The sequence below is a fragment of the Dermacentor albipictus genome, chromosome 10 (genome assembly GCF_038994185.2).
Source record: "Dermacentor albipictus isolate Rhodes 1998 colony chromosome 10, USDA_Dalb.pri_finalv2, whole genome shotgun sequence".
Taxonomy (NCBI): domain Eukaryota; kingdom Metazoa; phylum Arthropoda; class Arachnida; order Ixodida; family Ixodidae; genus Dermacentor; species Dermacentor albipictus.
Window position 1 is genome coordinate 64,669,106 of NC_091830.1, and position 18,966 is coordinate 64,688,071.

Here is an 18,966-nt window from a genome sequence, read left to right on the forward strand (position 1 = left end):
TGGGATACGAACCCACATCTTCGCACTACGCTTGCGATGCTCTTACCAAGTGAGCAACCGCGGCGCCGTTTTCCCATCAACTTCCTTGGGTATTTATGTTTTACTACTAGAACTAAGCCTGGGAGTGTTTGGGAGTGTGAGTTGTTTTGTCATCCGCAGCTCATTTCCATTAATTTGCCATTTCCTTATTTCAATTAATAAGTACAATTTCCCCGTATGGTGTCCTTGGTGTCTTTGTTTGTTCACTTCTTGTGATATCATTAATAAAAATCGGGCCCCTCGGTTCTCTTTCTTCTTGTTCGTTACATTACGAGTGTCTCGAATCCGGCGACATTCACGCCTTCGGGTAGCATGTGTGGGTTTATTGACCAGTTGCCTTCACCCAAAATGATCACGTACTCGTGACGCTTGCGGCAGAAAGAATGTTCGACATACGCCGCCAATAAACTTTGGCTAGTACACTCTAGCCAAGGTTTATTAGGGGTGGCGCTGGCTTTAACACTCGCTAGGGTTAGCTATTCCGGAGTCCCCCACTACGGCGTGCCTCATAATCAGACTGTGGTCTTCGCATGTTAAACGGCATCATATATATCTATTTGTTTTTAACCAGGCTCAGCTGCACAGTTGTGTCAGAGTCATTGAATTTACCAAAATACGAAAGGTACTGTTCTGCCGGCGGGACATGAACTGTAGTCCTGACGCTGGATCCTTTGTCCTGAAGCTGACAGCGCATGAAAAAAAAATTTATGAATAAATCAAGAAAATTGAATAAGAATGACGTGAAACAGGAAAAAAAAATGTGTCAGAAGTGGGATTCGAACCCACGCCCGGAAGACCGGACTGCGACCTGAACGCAGCGCCTTGGACCGCTCGGCCATCCTGACAGGACGGGTGAGCTTCGAAATCAGAGCGCTGTCAAGCGGGATCCTTTGGTGAGACTGCTGTGGTGTAAACGTCGGGTTTGTTTCACCCCGGAACACAAATATGCAACTATGAAAGCGAGAAAAAAAAAACGTGATGACTGTACCTTAACGAGGCGTGAAGGGACACGGGGAGTTTGCATCGCTTGTCTCGTCCCCAAACGATAAAACAAACCGGCATCCTGTCTGCGCTCGCAACCTTCCCGACAAAAATGCCCACGCTGGTGCGCTGGAGACAACTTCTACAGTGTACGTCTCGATTAATGTTGTTTTGAGCAGCCATGTGCTATAGGGACCCATACAGTGCTGTTTCTCTATACAGGGGAGGCTGACGCTATGGAGCACTATATTATGTGAACGGAAAACACAGGACGAAAGAGCGGCGTGCCCACTCAACTGGAAAAGAAGAAGGGCAAGAAAATGTGCTGAACGGAGCCAACATCAACACCGGATGAAGTTTCGAAACGGGCCGCTTTTGAAATGTTACACTCAAAGCGCGGTGTCCAGTGCTCCCCCAACATCTCCTATACACCTTTGTTGGCTCCCCGACCGCCTGAACGAACGAATGGCAGATCGCCAGTGGCGTAGCTAGGTCTTCTGGCACCCGGGGCCCTTAGCCCTTCTGTCACCCCCCCCGGGTGTAGTCGAGGAAGGCGAGGATATCGACAATTTTCGGATGTCTTCAGACGTATATGACACCCCCCCCCCCCCCCTACTGGCCCCGTGCACCCGGGGCCCACGGCCCCCCGGCCCTCCCTGTTGCTACGCCAGTGACTGCAGATCGCTTCTCTTATTGCGTGCATGTGCCTACGTAGTCGAACCTGAGGGCCGGTCAGTCCCTCTTGGCTACCTGGCGACTGGGTACTTGTCATGGGGGCTCAATTTGCTTTCAATCTTATACATCTTGCAATTGCAAATATTCTGTGTAGGTTATTATAAACACTTCAGTACGTAATCCCTACATAACCGTTGGCTATACACGACATTTACATGATCACGCAACCGTTCCCTTCAAATCACGAATGCTTCGCATTACGTAGGCGTCAACTACAGCCGAGCCTGCCAAATTTTCTGTTCGTTGATACTTGTCAGTTCCGTTCAGAAGTGAAGTGCTGATGAGAGTTAATTAACGATGCATTTGACCACAATACATAAGCACAGGATTCCTGCTAACTGTAAAAGCACAAAAAATGTTACAAGAGTTTTACACTCAACTAGTATTGTATTACTTGCAACGGTATAATTAATAATTGATCATGCTTACTGTTATTTCTTGCATTTCTGACAGACCTTACACTTACATGCTTGTTCATCCTTCCTATAATTTGTGTTTGACAATGCTCTACGAATTTGTGCTTTCTTTGACAATTCCTCTCCTGTAATGACCCCCAAGTGAGGGCTACAGTATTCCTAAATAATAAAAAAATGTTAATGAGACGTTAACTGCTCGACCCCAGTATGTGCCCTAAAGTGAACAATTACGATGATACTTACTGAAACATTGTTGATTAGGTAACGTGAGAGTCGTGCTGCTTAGCTACTACATATTAATTTAATATCTGATGCTTCCACTAAGGAAAAGCCCACCAGGTGTAACTGCGCATTTGCTAAAAGCCATCTACACAAGCGATACTAAGAAGTGTCGCAAAGACTATCGCTAGCCAACCTACCATCACTGACATATGTTCAAATGTTACGATCTCGCGTTGACGAGCACGGTGTAGTAATAATAGTGCCATAATCCTTCAAAAGCACGATGCAAAATAGCATCACTCGTATCAAGGACGGAAAAATATTCGTTATTCATAGTCATACTCACAGCTAGTACACATCTACTCACAGACTCAAAAGGCAACAGCCCTACGCTTGCCACATGCTCTTACGAAAGTATTGAAAATTGAAATAAAACAGGCGTAACAGTGAAAAAAATACAATTTTGTTAAAGTCTTATGTGGCTACGGAGGTTACTACGGCATAAATGCAAAATATATAAATAAATACACTGAATATTGTCAAAAAAAAAACTGTATGGTTTATAAGCACCTTAACTGAACATGGTGGACGCCTAGCAGAGTGGCGCAGTGGAAGCGTGCTGGGCCCATAACCCAGAGGTCCGTGGATCGAAACCACGCTCTGCTACATTTTTTTTTTTTTTTTTCGAGCAACTTTTTTTTTTTAAGTTTGACTTACTTTTACATAACTATAAGTATGTGAAGGCCTTTCAACGTTCCGTTTCGTTTCTACTTTAACGTTTCGCGTGATACGTACAGTTTTGTCTGTAGCTATACTCTGTTTAAATACAGTTAACGACAGTTTCTCCACTTTTGTGCAGTTTATCAGTTTATTTATTTTCTGTCTGTATTTCAGTAATATCGGTGTGTTGAGAATGGTTGTAGAGACACGATCGCTACGTTAGAAAATCACGCGTCACAGGCGCTGATATGCTCATATCCGGACCGCAAGACTTCCCTCGAAACGGTGAACACAACTGTAATAATAATAATCCCTCCCCTTCCTTCTGTACAACGAGTAATTTATTTTCGAGACCCTTTAGACGAATTCGTCTTCAAGAGAGCCTGAAATTGAGCGTTGACCTTTACATCTGCATGCGAGGTGGTGCGCAGGGCTTTACTGACAAAGGCAGAGTAGTCCACGTAATTTACTCTGACGTGCATCAATACTGATCACGAATCATTTTCAAATATTAGCCTGTTGATTGCCATCACCTTTCATAATTATCGATGCCCAAACGTAGTTCCGCATCAAGGATGTAACTATTCGCTGTCACACCGATTTCAGACCTGTACGTGCCCCCGCACAGCCAACGGAAAGTCCTATTAGCAGATTCAGAGCGCGAAATTACTTGAGCTGTAGCCAAAGGCGGCTTTTAGAAGCAGCAATCGATCCGCCTGTTGACGCTAGTTTGACATCGTTAAACCCTCTGCAAGCGACGATCAAGAGGCACCGCGTCTCCTTCTTGCGGTCGGAGGCGGCAAGAAAAAGCAAGCCTGGAGAGGAAGCCATTTTCCCCGGTTCGCCTCGCCGGACGCTTCCAAAAACGCGCCAAACCAAACGGACCCGGGCGGGCGAAAGGTGAAAATAGGAAAGAGCGAAAAGGCGGCAGTTGTTGGTTTGGTTGAACGAAGAGGGAAGGCAGCAGTTGAGAGGCGCGGGTAAGTTGTTCAAAGAAGAGCAGAGTTCGCAAGACGAAGTCCACGTTGCGAGCAAAGAGAGACGGCCCCTCGCCTTTTTCGTCCTTTTGTCGACACTCACGACGAGGTTGCTGCGGAAAAAAAAGAGGGTCATAAAGAAAGCCGCGCACCGGAAAAGCCTCTAGCGCGAGGAGAATGAACACAGGAAAATGGGGCGTCGAAACAAGGAGAGAAAAAGCGAGTCCGGAGAGTGAACAAGCACGCAGCCGGCGAGGAGCTCTTCCTCTTCACTATCGCTCTCTCAGCAGACGAGAAATGAGCTGCAGAAGGCAATGGAGGAAGAGAGATAAAAAGAAAGCGGCGCCGGTCGCAAGCCTCCGTTATAAAAAAAGAAAGATAAAAAAGGCAGCCATTTTCAAAGGTTTGTAGGCACACACAAGCACAGGCGAGACGTGGCAGCCGGCGCTTTTTGCTTTTTGACTGGAGAGAGAGTCTTGCAACAAGCTCGCCGCCTCGCTAGCGCTATCGACAGGGGAGAACGCCGGGGAGAGGAGGTCGTCTCTTGTGTACGCACCGTATGCGCACACGGGTGTGTGTGTGTGTGTGTGTGTGTGTGCGCGTGTGTGTGTCGAAGGGCGATGAGGAGGAAGCGGGGGAGATTGCAGCCGGCGGCACTCCAACGGCCCGAACCAACGAAGGTTTTTTGTGCCGGGGAGAGCTCGAAAAACGTGGGGGGTGGTGTCTGTCTTTCGAAAACATTCGCCAGATGGCGAGAGTTGTCCGCGGCCGGCGTCGATTTGATGGCGGAGCTACCGGCACGGGAACCGAGAGCATGGAAGATGGCCGAGAGCGTATGTAGGGAGCGGAGATGAAGGGTATACGTCTCGATTGAGCAACCCAACCGACCCAACGCAGCTTGGCCGTGCGGATGCGCGGTCGCGAAATGTGCGGAGGAGGCTTTTTGCCGTTGCTGACTGCGCTCTAGTTTTGCGGCCTTTTGTCAGTTCCGGCGTTCTGCCCTTATTACCGTCGTGCGACATGAACGACTGCGGTGGCTTTGCGAAATAGTTGCGCGTGGCTCCCGTGTAATGCAACTTGTAATGAGACTGTGTGCGCTGTGACCGTGTTTTATATTAGGTCGATCAGGAGCTTAAGTAGTTTGGTGAAAGTGGTAGGCACGTATAACAATCAACGTCCCACAAAAGTTGTAGAGATTTGCTGAATTGCGAGATTCAACTCCATCTACTATAATAACTGGGTTTTACGTGCCAAAATCACGATCTGATTATGAGGCACGCCGTAGTGGGGGATTACGCGGAAATTTGGACCAGTTGGGTTTCTTTAGAGTGCACATAAATCTTAGTACACGGGAGCTTTCGCATTTCGCGCCTATCGAAATGCAGCCGCCTTGGCCGGCATTCGATCCCGCGACCTCTTCTCTATCAGTCCAACACCATATTGGAGGCGAGGACTTACGGAGACGCCATCTGTCGGAAGCGCCTCCCTTGCGTAGTATGAGGGATAACGCGGCGCGCTACTCATAGGTTTGGCTTACGGCGCCCAATAAAAAACACGCGGCCGCCCTCCTGGAGATTTTTGTAAGTACACCCAAAACGAGGGGAGTTTTTTTACTGTCAAAATAAGAATCTTGGACAAACGGAAAGCACAGAATCGTTCACATACGCTATGTCTTTACCGAATATGTTCAGTGAACGCCACTGCGCGCGGTCGCAGCGATGGAATCTCCCGAACCGGCTTCTTGCGTGAAAGGTAGGCAAATGCTGAGAGCAAGCTATGTGAAATATGTTCTTATAGTGGGCTGTCTGTATAACCGAATGGAGCATAACAGGATGAAACCACAATGCAGCGATCGCACGGGTTCGCAGCGACCGACTGCGCGTCTGCATGCATGTCCGAGCACAATCTTTTGCTTTCGCTGCGAGCGCGTTTTCGCACCGTGCCGTGAGCTTTAGGCTGTGGAATATGAGCATTTGACACTACACAAGCAACCATTGTTGCGTGGACGCTATCAGCTGTTCAAAAATAATTTCGTCATAGAGACTTCGACGCCTACGGCGACTGTGATGTGCCGTCGCGAGGATTCAATATTTTTTTTTCTCTCTAAATTCTTGGAGTTTTCAATATTATTTCTCAAGTTGCCTCGCACTGCATGTTTATCGGCCTACTCAGCGTGCGATTTCCCGCTGCTTCTGTTTTGTAATGCAGTACATTAATTCATAACACAAACATGACCACGTGCCATGCTTTGTTATAATGTGCTTCTTACCGCTCCCTTTCCATTCCAGTGAACTCGCCAGAATCTAGCATCAACAAGTTCATAGACCAAATAAAGCGTCATGACATTAGCCGCGCCGCGGGCTAGCGTCTCAGTGCGCGTTTTCTGCTACTCGTGGAACACTGCAGTCCGGATCAGCACTTCCAATCAGAAACTATCTGCCTTGGGGGTCCTTATTCAGGAGCTCAGGGACACCCACCTTACAAGCCAATACACACGGCCAGTGGCGTAGCTAGGTCGTCTGGTACCCGGGGCCCATAGGTCTTCTGTCACCCCCCTCCCCGGGTGTAGCCGGCAGAAAGAGGGGTGTCTTCAGACGTATATGACACCCCCCCCCCCCTCACTGGCCCCTTGCACCCGGGGCCCACGGCCCCCCGGCCCCCCCTGTTGCTACGCCACTGCACACGGCTCATGCAGACTGCCCCAGGGCGTCGTCTGCTGGACCGCCTGAGCATTCAACACGATTGCGAACCTGAACACACAGAGCACATCCCAGAGCTTTGGCGCACCAAACTCTGGGTGCCCCCCCCCCCCCCTCTCTCGTAATATGACGAAAGAAATACATGAAGGAAGAAGACACGCGCATGCCAAAGCGCAAGAAAGACGGCTTGGCTCCCGTTCTGGGGTTTACTACGTTGATGTAGCCGGACCATCGCCCAGGGGATATTACACGGCGGCGGTTATACATAGGGGAACTCGGGTGGATGGCCTCTCATTTAGAGCCGTGAATCCAAACCAAGCAGAGGAGGTTGCTATCGCCTTGGCGGCTTCAGACCCGCAATCGGAATGCACACTTACTGACTCTCGAACGGCCTGTGGAAGCTACTTGTCTGGGGAAATCACTCCGCCAGCCAACAAAATTCTCAAACTCTGCATCAGGGACCGAGATCCCTCGCCAAAATGAATAATCTGGACTCCAGGCCATCGAGGCTTCTGAGGTAATGAAGCTGCACATGCAGCGGCCCGCGCACCCATTCCCCAGGAACCTCCTTGTTGCCCTAAACAGCTTGAATGGCCTACCCCTTTACTACGGTTCAGTGCAATCTGAGATTACTTCTGCGAGCAGGGCCGGGTGTATCCCCCTCCGGTGAAAGGCCCATCCAAAACAGACGAACGCGTCCTACGGCGCCTCCAAACTAATACGTTGCTCTGCCCAGTTATAGCTAAACATTTCGATCTTAATATCAGCGGGCAATGCCATGAACTATGGTGGTTTGGCAGGTATATATCACATCGTCTGGGCCTGTCAACGGAATCCCAAGCTATCCCCTATTTCCCACCCCACTCGAAAAGACTGGGAGGCGACCCTGCTCAGTAGCTCCGAACTAGAGGAACAACGAGCTCTGGTCCAACAGGCTCGAGCGGCGGCTTCGACCAATGACGTCCCGGACTACGGACGACGCCTAGTTTAGTGGAGCCTGCGAGCTTCACCCTCTCTGTTTAATAAGTTTTCACCACCACCACCACTGGCGCCGTAGCAGAAATCTTCCTCGCGTCTGTGCTTGCTGCATACCTAAGTTGTAGCCGGTGGCTGTCTGCTGGTTCTAAGTTTCGCGAGCCAAGCTTCACGCAGCTTGTTATCCTGCGGCTACGTGTGAATAAGGCTGAGACCGGGCTCCTTTGCGTACGACCGGCACTGCGGTACCAAGCAGTAGCCTACCACGCTGCACGTCTCCAAAAGCAACCACTACCTATTATAGTACTTTCAAGTGCTGTCAAGCAGATACCCCCAAGGCGGGAAAACCTCACCACTTAATCAGAACCGCAGCGCAGGTGAGACTTTAAAACTTTCGTTTTCTGTTCGCTTCAGCACTTCCGAAGCAGCTGACGCGGCCGCTGTGTCCACGTGATCCCTCATTCCACGTCAAGCCGACGGTGGCGCCAGCTTTTACAGTGGTGGAGGTCGCTCCCAATATCCACTAAGTAACCATGGCGGGTCAACTAACTTCCTCTACTGTCTGTCTCTCCTTTTTCTCTCTCTTTTTTCCCCTTTTTGCTGTTTAGCGATTACAACGTGCCCTAAAGTGAACAATTAGGAATTTAATGACCGCATTTTTTCGTAATTAGTGAAATTATCGTCGAAATATTTCTCGCTGTTAATATGCGCGCATATAGCCACGTTTTCGGCCTGCAAAAACGGCAGTGGCATGGCAGTTGCTAGTAAAGCAAGTGTTTCGCGTAAAGTATTCCCCGAAGATTACGATACTCGATCATAATGCGAAATTTGAGCGCAGCTGTATACGCTGTATACGTGTTCTAATTTCGCGATATAATGACTGGCGCGGACCATGCGTCTCGTGTGGCACGTTGAAAACGAAGCGATGTGTGGCGCGACCGCCTCGCTAATCGGGAGATCGCGAGAGGCGGCGATAATGGGTGACGCGTGGGCACGATTCACAGAAGCCTCCGCAGACAGACCTCCGCTCATGCAGCCCTTTGTTTCCACACAGACGACGTGCGCTACTCTGGCGACATCTCGTAGGCATCGTCACCGCAAAGCCCGTCTTGCGCGGGACTACGCTATTATTAAGATAACGATTATATGGACAACCCAGGCGCATTTCTCGTGAGGCTCCGTATAAATTCCAAGGGCGATGAAATCGTCGCCGCGCACCCTATGCTGTATGTGCGAGGGTGAGGCGGCAATCGCGGCTTAAAGGGACCCTGAAACGATTTTGGCGATTTTCTACAAACGTACTGAGTCGTTAGAGTAGGTTATTCTGATCATTAATTGATGCATCTAAGTGCTTTGCGTAAAGCGTGTAATTTATTATAAGGTTTTAAAAATACCCATCGCTGCCGATCGCAGCGCACTGCTCGGCGGAATTTTAAGCCGCCCCTACCCATATGATGCAAATAACCCATATTACGTCACTTGGGCGAGCTATCTGATTGGCTGACCAGGGCGCGTGGTCGATAATTTTTCCAACTTTATGGTGAACAAATGATGCTCGTAATAGTTGGAATGTTAGTTACTTTGTTTTGTAAAAAGAAAATAACTTAAAGAGAATACACAAGAATAGTTTTTTAGTACACTTCAGCACTTCCGGCACACAGCAAGTGTCGTCTGCTTGTGTTACAACGTACTCCATTTTGACGAGAGCTCCGCGGTCAGAGTCGGTCTCAGTCTTTTCGCGAGCACTATGATTCGACTTTGTTGCCTTGTGGACTGCAAACCTAGCGACCTGCAAACCGCGAGTCCAGTATTAGGGCAAACGCAAGCGCAAGGGGACAGGGTCTGGCCGCTTGACTGTGCCGGGATGAGCTACGAGATGAGCAGAAGGGCAAATGTAAACGGTCTGCACGGTGCAGCCACCTGGTGGCACAGAGCTCAACCATACACAGTAGCAGCAACGAAGTGTATTCTTTGCTGCTGGTGTGTATTTTTCGCAGGAGTGTAATCATCAACACGTTGATTTATAAATGTTTAAAATGCTTTACACTTGGTTAGAGCAATATTAGCGCTTTGTTTGACTGGTTAAGCCCTGCGCCAGCAAGTGTCTGGACCGTGCAGACCGATCAGGCTGCTCACGTACGTCCACGCTAAAGTTCCTTCATCAGCTTGAGTTTATGCCTCCAGTCATTTGCCGAAATGACCAGCTTGCCTGTTTTTAGCGGAGTACCGGACACGTTCGGCGCTACGACAGAATGCTCGCAACGCACGCAGCTCTCGGTCGACGGCCAAGCGGCTAGCGGAGAGGTCTCGCGCGGGAGGGGGCGTGCTCCTAAACAACCGGAAGTGAGCGATGTGACGTCGCATCGTGACGCAGGACCAGTGAAGGCGGAGCTTAGCGCCGCTCGCTCGGCGAGCGAGTTGAGGAGGAAAAGCATAGCTAGGGAGGAGGGTAACTTCTAATCGCTTGCAGCTCCATTAATACGTAACGCTTCACTTAAATTGTGGTGCGAATGTTCTACTTAAGCTGTACCCTACGCGCCTACAAAATTTGTCCGAACCGTTTCAGGGGCCCTTTAATCTCGAGTAGTGCCGAACGGTTTTCTGCGGCAGGCGCCAGAAGATCGCCGTCATAGGGTTCTCTTCAAGCGTAAACATTTCACATCTCGACAGCACTGCCCTCAACAGGCACGCAAGCTGCCTATCTCCCGCGGTGACGTTCGTTTATGCAAAGTATTTCACTCATGTACGTCGTAAGAATAGCTGAAAGTTCAAGCAAATGCACACCCTAGGGACAAAAACTACGTCCCGTGGGGATGCAGTGGATATCCTCTAGTGAAGTTCGGATAACCCTGACAAGTCCAGCATGTGCCTGCTAGGGACATTTTGTACATGTTACTATGTTTCATGCACATCCGTGCAGTGCTTAAAGTCACCCCCCCCCCCCCTTTCTACATTTTGTAAGGAGGGGCTAGGCCCCCTCTCGGCAGGTTAACTGTTGCACTGCAGCACCCACTTGACAAGTGGTGGAGGCGGTTTTTATACCAGTAGTATTACCAATACGGCCTGGTACGAGGCCTCATACTGGCGGTAGCGGTCGGCGCGCACGCCAAGGCGGCGCAACGGAGTCCGGGACATGGCGTTACGCCAAGCACTTGCCCATACATGCTCTGCCCCTCTACCGCAAGGCTAAGAGATCCATCAATGCCATCCGCCTGCAAGTCTGTAGCGTATGGAGCTCCCTGTTACGAGGCCAGAGCAGGGGCTCTGCGCCTTACTGGCGTGGTTGCGAGTGTTTGGCGAAACAGTGACTTGTGTTGCGCCGTTAATGTGGGGAGCCTGACGAAACGACCAAACATCTTGTGCGTCACGGCGACCAACTTGGTGAGTGCGGTTCCGAGACAGCGCTAGCTGTAGCGCTCGGCTTTGAAGACTCTTGAGGTGCCGTGTACCATACTGGAGGGTGAAATGCAGGCTGCGGCAGTGCCCACAACTAAGCGACACCTTGTACAGTACAGGGCAGCAATACTGGAAAGTAGGCGGTTGCCAACAGCGGGAGTGGAAGAGAGGAGGTGAAGTGCCCGTGGCAACAGTTCTGTACAAAAATGTGTGGCAATGAGTGTGCGGGCCCGCTCCTCCTGGAACACCTTAGCAGTTTTTATTATTTTGTCTCGTTTCATTGCGATATCAATTATATGGACACTATACAGGCGCATTTCTGCCGTCGCCGTGATGTCCCACATAAAGTCCAAGGGCGATAACAGCGTCGCCCCGTGTACGTGCGAGGGGAGCCGACGATCGCGACCAGTGGCGTAGCTAGGTCGTCTGGCACCCGGGGCCCATAGGTCTTCTGTCACCCCCCTCCCCGGGTGTAGCCGGCGGAAAGAGGGGTGTCTCCAGACGTATATGACACCCCCCCCCCCCTCACTGACCCCTTGCACCCGGGGCCCACGGCCCCCCGGCCCCCCCTGTTGCTACGCCACTGATCGCGACTCATCCTCGCCCGCGCTACAGGGAGGAAAGCGGGCAGGAAGTGCGCAGCCCCCTGTTCCAAACGAGGCACCGGGGGGCAGGGGGCTGGCGTTCTGTGCCCGCAACTGCGCATATGCGGGCAGTCTGGGTGCGTCGGTGGCTCGTAGTTTTGTGCGTGATGTGTGTTATCGGCACTATGTTTGTGTTGAAGCGATATACAGCACGAAGGTCACTTCGCTCGCTGCTGCTGCCGCGTTCTGACAGCGAGTGTCCGCGCTCATCGAGTGTGATCTGTACGCACTGACATCATACTCGTTAATTTAGTTAGCAAGCGAATTTTCACAAGTTGGTACGAACAATAAAAGTACTATTCTTATTTCGTATGGTTATCTGCTAATTTGCTATCGCAGTCGAGGCTTCGCCTTTCGGGCGAAACTGCCAGTATTTACAGCGAAGCTGTATGTGGCTAGGTTCTGGAAAAGATTGCGTGCGTCTATTCAGCCATGCAGATTGAGCATTTCTCCCCATACGTAGGCCGATCCCGAAGATAGTACAGTACCGGGCCGACCCACGGCGGAGGTGAAGCAGGCTTTAAGCACTCCACCAACTTGCAAAAATAAGTTCAATACCTTACGTCCGAATACAACCTGTTGTGTCGGCTGGCGCTCGTCTTGATAAGAGCACTCTGCGAAGTGCGCATGCGCCACTAAGTGATAAAAGCAGAGTGCCCCTTGCTAGCGGCCCTCTCTTTCTTGCCGAGCCTCAACCCACAAGCATGGGCTAATAAACGTTTCACCTCGGAACTTGTCTGATCCTTTTCGACACGCCTGGCGCAAACGTAACACGTGGCGACGAAGATGGGATTTTGAAGAGCTGCGCAGCGTCAAGGAAGGCAAGTGTTCTCGGCATTCAGCCTCTGTTCAGTATCGACGATTGAAGAGTACTGCTTTTTCTTTTCTTCGCTGACTGATACCATGAACGAAGAAGCCAGTGCAGGTTCGACGCAGTTTGCTGCTCAACTGGGCCACATGGAACCATTCGACGTTTCCTCGAATGACTGGGCGTCGTACGAAGAACGGCTGACGTCGTTTCTTATCGTCAACCGCATTCCCGAAGGTGACAGAGTACATGCATTCCTGAGCATCATAGGCCCCAGTACCTACAGTCTTCTGAAATCGCTGGTTGCCCCGGAGCTGCCTTCAGCCAAGAGCTTCGAGGTACTAAAGAAGACGCTGGGGGACCATCTGTCGCCGAAACCGTCGATCATTGGCGAGCGAGCAAAGTTCCACAGGAGGCAGCAAGTCGAAGGCGAGTCCATTTCTGATTACATTGCCGAGCTACGGAAGCTAGCACGCACCTGTGATTTATGAAGCGCGTTAGATGAATCCCTCCGGGATCGCTTCGTCTGCGGCTTGTTAAGAGAGGATATACAGCGAGTGCTGTTCACGGAGGATAGCAAGCTTACGTTTCAGAGAGCGGTAGAGCGCGCTGTGGCTATGGAGGCGGCAACGAAAAGCACTGCGGAAGCCAGTGCAGGGGTGTCTACAGCCAACCTCATGCATAAGGTACAGGCGACTTCGAGTGTCCAGTCGCAGGCATGTTTTCGCTGCGGGTCGCCGAAACATTCCGGCAAAGCGTGTCCCCACGTAAATGACAAATGCTATAAGTGCAACAAAAGGGGACACCTACAACGAGTTTGCCGTAGCACCTCCAGCACGTCGCGAGGGAAACGCCCCTTCAAAGACACTGTAAAAACGTTATCGGTAGTATCCCGCTCGGAAGTGGTATCCGTAAAGGGCGTATCTGCTCCCAGTATTGAGCCCATCATGGTACCGATGAAAGTAAATGATGTGACAGTCCATATGGAGCTAGATACAGGTGCCGCCGTCACAGTCATGCCTTTCAAACAATACCGCCAATTTCTTTCATCAGCCAGGCTCAACCCGACAGAAGTGAAGCTCCGCACCTATACAGGAGCCCTGGTGATCCCAAAAGGCGTCCTGCAAGTCAAGGTGCAGCACGGTGGCAACACGGCGAGTCTTCCTTTATACGTCGTCGACCAGGAGGGGCCGCCGTTGCTGGGTCGGGAATGGCTTCAGGCAATTAGGCTGGAGTGGAGCAAAATCTGGAACGTCCACCAGCTGCCAAGCTCAGAGCTGCCTTTTTCTTGTCGTTTAGAGGAAAGGCTACACGCCTTGATCGCAAAGTACGACTCTCTATTTAAAGATGAGTTAGGCATGATTACAGAAGAAAGGGCCGAGCTGTATTTCAAGCCTAATCAGGCACCGAAGTTTCTCAAAGCAAGAAACGTGCCGTTCGCACTGCAAAAGGCGGTTGAGCTTGAACTTTCGAAGATGGAAAAAATGGGCATCATAACGGCCGTTGCCACGTCAGATTACGCAACGCCAGTGGTACCCGTTATCAAGAAAGACGGTGGCATACGTCTCTGTGGCGATTATAAGGTGACAGTGAATCCGTGCCTTGACGTCACACGTTACCCGTTGCCGAAGGTCGATGACTTATTCGCGGCTCTGTCTGGTGGCACTCATTTTTCAAAGATCGACCTAAACCGCGCTTATCAGCAAGTGGTCATGTCTGATGCCTCAAAGCAATACCTAACCTTGAACACGCACAAAGGATTGTTTGTCGTCAACCGATTACCTTTTGGAATCGCTTCCGCGCCGGGGATTTTCCAAAAGATAATGGACACGATGTTGAAGGACCTCAAGGGTGTTTGCTGCTACCTAGATGATATTTTGGTAACTGGGAAAACCCTAGAAGACCACTTAGCTAATCTCGAAGCGCTGCTGGGGCGTCTTCAAAGCCGAGGTGTCAGGGTAAAGAAAGAGAAGTGCTCGTTTTTTCAAAGCGAACTTCACTACCTTGGGCACAAAATCAGCGCTGAAGGCATTTCCCCATTGTCAGATAAAGTTGACGCACTTCTCCAGGCTCCAGAACCAAAATCAAAGAAGCAGCTTCAGTCTTTGTTGGGCGTTGTGAACTATTACAGTAAGTTCGTGCCCCAGTTAGCAACGATAGCTCAACCATTTTCCAGACTTCTGCAAAAAAAGGTAGCGTGGCACTGGGACGAGCATGCTAGAAAAGCGTTCAACCAAGTGAAAGCGCTATTGGCACAACCACCTACGCTCGCACACTATGACCCTGAAAGACAACTTAGGCTGTCATGCGACGCTTCTCAGTATGGTGTGGGAGCGGTCCTATTTCATGTCTACGATGACGGAAGGGCGCGGCCCATTGCTTACGCTTCACGCACGCTATCTGAAGCGGAAAAGAAATACAGTCAACTGGAGAAAGAAGCGTTAGCCATCATTTTCGGTGTAAAGAAGTTCCACTTCTATCTTTATGGGCGCTCATTCACATTGGTCACAGACCATAAGCCGCTTCAAACAATATTGGGCCCGACAACCGGTATTCCCACCATCGCGGCTGCTCGTTTGCAACGCTGGGCCGTTACGTTGGCAGCCTATTCCTACAATCTTATCTTCAAAAAATCGAGCGAGAACGCTGAAGCCGATTTCTGCTCGCGTCTGCCGCTGCCAGTTCTTGAAGCGGAAACCACAGAAACAGAGGAAACATTTTATTCGTTGCGCTTGGACTCGTTGCCTGTTTCTAGTCGAGATATCGCGGCTGCCACATGTAAAGACCGAATTCTTTGTCAAGTGAAGGAATTCACAAATGTAGGATGGCCCGCGTCGATCAAGGATGAACAGTTGAAGCCTTTTTTTCGCAGACGCAACGAACTGACGGTGCATCAGGGATGCGTCATGCTGGGCGCAAGAGTAGTCGTGCCTGCAAAGCTACAAGGGTTCGTTCTGGACGAACTCCATGACGGCCATCCCGGCATCGTACGCAGCAAAGAACTAGCACGCAGCTACGTGTGGTGGCCAACTCTTGAGGCGGACCTGGAACTTCGCATCAGAAGCTGCGCTAGTTGTCAAGAGCAACGTAACGCTCCAATCAACGCACCTCTTCACCCGTGGTCATGGCCGACTTCACCGTGGCAGCGTGTTCACGTAGACTTTGCGGGACCTTTTCAGAATACCATGCTTTTAGTGGTGGTCGACGCACATTCTAAATGGCCAGAGGTTTTCGAAATGAGATCGACAACTACAGAAAGCACGATTCGTTGTTTGACTGAGCTCTTCGCACGTTTTGGTTACCCTGAAACAATTGTTTCCGATAATGGACCTCAGTTTGCTTCGCAGGAGTTCAAGCACTTCGTGCAGGCAATGGGAGCGCGCCACGTCCTCACGGCTCCCTACCACCCCAGCTCCAATGGGTTGGCAGAGCGTTTCATCCAGACCTTAAAGAATGCGCTGCGCAAAGACGGCACAGGAGGAACATTGCAGGTAAAGCTGCATAAATTTTTGCTGTCGTATCGCAACACGCCACATGCGACGACTCGTGAATCACCGGCGGCATTGCTCCTAGGACGACGCTTACGCAGTCGGCTAGATGCCGTAAAGCCTTCCGTGGGGGAAAGAGTAGCACACAGACAGTGCACTCAGGCATTAAGTCGTCCGTGTCGCGAACGTCACTTCTTGGTAGGCGACAGCGTGTTAGCACGTAATTATTCTGGAAAACCAAAGTGGACTCCCGCTGTGATTGTTGCTCAAACAGGACCTGTCTCTTTCCAAGTACGTGCAACCACCCCGAGGGGCACATTCACCTGGCGTCGGCACCAGGATCAGCTGTTACAGAGGCCTGCAGAGGACGTTACCCCTAGGCATGGAACGGCTGGCGAAGTTACGACCAGCGAGTTCCTGTTTTATCCTGAGACTGCAGGCGCACCAGTTCCTTCCAGTCCTCAACCGCCCATGGTAACTCCGGTTGCGCAACAGGCAACACCAGCACCCGCCGAGGCAAGACGCTACCCTATGCGAGATCGTCGCCCACCGGATAGATTCCAAGCTGGACTCTGAGTGACTGTGTGCTCCATTAAAAGGGGAGGTGGTGTTGTGTCGGCTGGCGCTCGTCTTGATAAGAGCACTCTGCGAAGTGCGCATGCGCCACTAAGTGATAAAAGCAGAGTGCCCCTTGCTAGCGGCCCTCTCTTTCTTGCCGAGCCTCAACCCACAAGCATGGGCTAATAAACGTTTCACCTCGGAACTTGTCTGATCCTTTTCGACACGCCTGGCGCAAACGTAACACAACCCGTATCAGATGTTAAGCTAAGAACCTACAATACATAATGACCCGCGTCGAACATGTCTACGTTCCCACCGCCCTCTCTTTGTCGGCGTTCCAAGCGTTGGCGTGTCTCCTTTCTTTTCTTTCTGCTTTCCCGTAAGCGTGCTGCCCGCCAGGACCGCGAAACGGAAAGAAATGCGAACCGTCCACGTGGCCCTGATCCGCAAACTTTGGAACATTTCGCCGCAGCAACGGCCAGGTTTCAGAGGGAGTTCGTGGGGAACCAGTTTTGTGTGGCGTGTGTGACCACTTGAGGATTTCGAGTGACCTCACAACCATTACTGCACTGCGGGACGGTGACCAGCACACGATCGCCTTGGCTACTGTGGAACAGTGTGTGCCCTTGGAGTGCGGTGAGCTGCGTGTACGTTCTACGTGCCGGGATTCGTTAGTAATAGCTGTCGTGCCGTGTTTTGCGACAATACATGGGTATGTGTACCCGCCGGTGCCTCATCATCTTCCGAGGCTCAACATCGTGGAGGAGCGACTAGTCGCGCCTCGCCCACCATTTGTGTGCATACGGCATTTGACGCATTGCAATGAACGGTTCGCCATTGAGGGGCTCACAAACACAGCTTCGCTCGTCATCTACCTTCACAGAGTGGAATGGCACTGAATTTTTTTTCGTTGCATAACTGTTATTAACGCGAAAGCGTTAAGGAGCTCGTGTCGCAGAAAATCCGGTGTCGTCGGCGTCAGTGGCGTTGGCCGTGAGCGATAAATCCCAGCAGGCACTTCATGAATGTTGACCAGCCGTCGCAATTAAAGGCGCCACGTTACCTGTCAAGGCCCCTGCTCAGGGGCCTTGGCAGATAAAGTGGACCTCGGGTACCTTCGCCTGGGAGCCTTTCAGGCCTTTATACGCACAGGCCCTCTAAGGCTGTTAGGTTATAGGCGTGCATTGCGATGGTTTCCTACTCCACCGCCTAAAGCGGCTATTTAAATAAGAGCTCTAAACTTCGACTCACTAAAGCGAAAGCAGGTCGGCAGTTTCATTGTCCTCAATATACAGCAAGTGCGCAGGATTGCCGACATATTTTACCTTTTCTTTTTTGCTTTAAATTTGCAGCTTTACTAGCTCTGTGAAATTGATGGGCATTTTACCGACTCACATGACGTAATGGCACGAAGGGCCGTATTAATAGCACTGGTTCTACGCTACTTTGGTATCAAGTGAACCGTCGAGGCAGCGAGAGCACCTCTCAAGGCTGTGATGCGTCCAAGTGGTTCTTGTTGACGCTATTTTCTGCACCCCTTACGGGAGCACGGCTCAGCGTCAACAGGGGTGGGGGGGATAGTGGGAGTAAAGGAAATAGGAGAGTAATCACCATGACCGCTCTAGAGTTTCGCCCTCTCCGTAAACGCATCACTTCATGAAACGCCAGGGTGGATGGATGTTATGAGCATCCACTTTGGAACGAGGCGGTGGGTTGCGCCACCAAGCCCTTGCTATTATACTGCCTAAGGTCCTACCTAGGTTTAAGAAACACTATGAATTCTCACAATATTTTCTGATCCCCTGTGGCGAACTTTGCTTTTATACGTCTCCGTTTTCCTACTTCCACCAATCCTCCCAATCGCCTCTTACTAATCCCTATTGCGGACATGTTTACTTTTCCAGTGCTCTCGCTGAACCCAAGGGTTTCAAGGAGGCCAGCGGTGCCTAAATCGACCACTGGGCAAACATCTTCACATTTTAATAAAACATACGCCTAGCTTCCCTAGATTTACCGCAGCAAGCACATGCTTATTTCTAAGGGATCCCTATCGCGCTTCCCTTTGAGTTTATTATAAATTGTTCCTTTCCCCAAGTAGATGCTCACGGCAGGTTTCTTCTCCATTGCCGCCACCCACGTGATTATTTCAGCCTCCAACTTGCCGTTCTTTGATGCCCACCCTACAGGCCACGTACTTGCTGGAAAACTTCCTAGTTCTTTTCCTCCACTGTGAATCAGTTTTTCCTGTACAGACACCTGGTAACGCACACACGTTACAGCAAGAGCAACGCCATCTGGCGACGCT

General features: G+C 50.7%; 3 non-coding genes across 3 annotated transcripts; 1 reads left to right on the plus strand and 2 right to left on the minus strand.

Annotated features, from left to right (window-relative positions):
• Positions 1 to 800: 800 nt before the first annotated feature.
• Positions 801 to 884, minus strand: TRNAL-CAG (transfer RNA leucine (anticodon CAG)). Its single transcript has one exon. It is a non-coding gene; the product is annotated as a tRNA-Leu (tRNA).
• Positions 885 to 2,987: 2,103 nt separating this feature from the next.
• Positions 2,988 to 3,059, plus strand: TRNAM-CAU (transfer RNA methionine (anticodon CAU)). The gene has a single exon. It is a non-coding gene; the product is annotated as a tRNA-Met (tRNA).
• A 9,199-nt stretch (positions 3,060 to 12,258) lies between these two features.
• Positions 12,259 to 12,448, minus strand: LOC135904239 (U2 spliceosomal RNA). Its single transcript, XR_010565060.1, has one exon. It is a non-coding gene; the product is annotated as a U2 spliceosomal RNA (small nuclear RNA).
• Positions 12,449 to 18,966: the final 6,518 nt, after the last annotated feature.